Source organism: Pteropus alecto, unplaced genomic scaffold (assembly GCF_000325575.1).
Source record: "Pteropus alecto unplaced genomic scaffold, ASM32557v1 scaffold40, whole genome shotgun sequence".
In the NCBI taxonomy this organism is placed as follows: Eukaryota; Metazoa; Chordata; class Mammalia; order Chiroptera; family Pteropodidae; genus Pteropus; species Pteropus alecto.
In genome coordinates this window covers 912,668-914,518 of record NW_006431919.1, presented here as the reverse complement: position 1 = coordinate 914,518, position 1,851 = coordinate 912,668, and positions in this window count along the sequence as shown.

The window sequence follows — 1,851 nt, the reverse complement described above, 5'->3', positions numbered from 1 at the left end:
TGAAGGCAGTTATCGTGCACCAAATAGTCCACCTTCGCATCATTCTCTTCTTCAAGCTGACTACCGCCAAGATAGTCAACCATTATTTTTATGACAAATGCCATTAACTTGAATTAGCCTCTAAATATATATAGAAATTCAGAGCTGAGCAAAGTCTGACAGTGCACTGGCCCCATTGTTTTACAGATCCAGGCCTCTGCACCTCTTATTCAAGACACCAGCATTTCTCAAGTTCTTGAAAGTGCTTGGGAAGTTTGTTCTCTCAGGTATTTCAAAAATTTCTCCTTCACATTATATTTGCACTGTCAGTGAAGTAGGGATTGGTACAGAGCTAGACTTAGTGGACGTTATACTGTCAATGAAAAGTCTCGTTCAAAGTGCATCGAGGCTCCTTTCTTTCTGCTGTCAGAAATCATCTCCCTTTTGCCCTGAATGATAGCTCAAAATGGATAGCACACCCATAGGGCCGCTTAGGCCTGCCAAATTTTCCCCAAATTTCAGCTAACTGATCCTTTTAGAACTTCCCAACTTTGGAACTAAAAGTGAATTTGCCAGGATATAAGGCAGGCTGTGTTTCTGCTCTACCCTGTGCTGGTTTAAAGGTTTCATATCCTCTTTTCAGTTCGGACCGATTTTTCTGATGGAAAGACAAAGCGAAGACTCAGAGAAGCAAACTAGGCATTTCAGCGATTGGTTTCCTGTCCCAGGCCCCAGCAACTCTGCAGTCACATGTTCGGCGAGAACATTCCTCCTTGCCCCAACCCACGGCAATCTCCCTCTTCTCTCAACAAGGTATTGCGTTTCCAGTTCTTATACTTGTTCTGGCACAGATTATAAACTGCCTTGTGCTGCTTCCTGATTTGCAGGTGTGCTAGGCTCCATGGCTGCTGGACTCACATGGGCCTGGGTTCCAGTCCTGACTCCAACTAGCCATTTGTGTGGCTTTGGACGGTTACTCAATCTTTCTTAATCTCAGTTCTCTCATTTGTTAGATGAAGGCAATTATGCTACTTGCATCAAGATGACATAAGGCCTAAAAGGTGCCTAGCACAGTCCCTAACATTTAGTAAGATTCCATAAAAGAGTCTACTTAGTGTTATTAACATTATGCTACAGAAGGCAGAGAGTGAAGCCTATATTTTTCTCATACTGCGCACAGTAGGTGCTCCATAAATATCCCTCATCTGATTCTGGTCTAGGCTTCTTTTGGCAATAGGTTCATCGGAAACATTCTAAGCACCCTATAATGACAGTTCTTATTTCCAAGCTCCTTTTTCCCAGATTCCTTCCCAATAATGATCTTGGTGGGGAGGCCCGCCCTGTCCTGCCACTGTGCACACCTGTCGGCTTCTCAGGATAAGGTTCTCATTTGACAGAATCTGAGAACTTGCTGTCCGGGCAAAGAAGATTTTATGATGATGAGGCCAACGCTAACCTTATATAACCAACCTGTCAGCAAACAGAGGGATACTGACAAATTCCTGCCCCCCAAAAGAAACAAAGCAAAACAAAAGGAGATAGAAAGCCAGCGGTTGAGACACGCCCAAAATGCTCCTGTTTGTCAAGGCCCTTAAACTGATCAAAGTTTTTAAAGCATTCCTAAAGGGACAGGAATATGGCTAAACTCCCTTTTAGCTGGGAATCTGAATTAACATTTATATCTGAACTTTTAACTGAAATTATGTCGGACGCTCCTCTAACCAAAACAGTATATATACAACATTGTCTATTAATATTTATTGTCTATGGGACTTACAAATGAGGACAGAAAAGTTTTCTACTTCTTTCTCTTTCTCTCTCTTTTTTTTTTTTTTTTTTTTTTTTTGTTGAAAATTTGGCAAGTTTCTACCT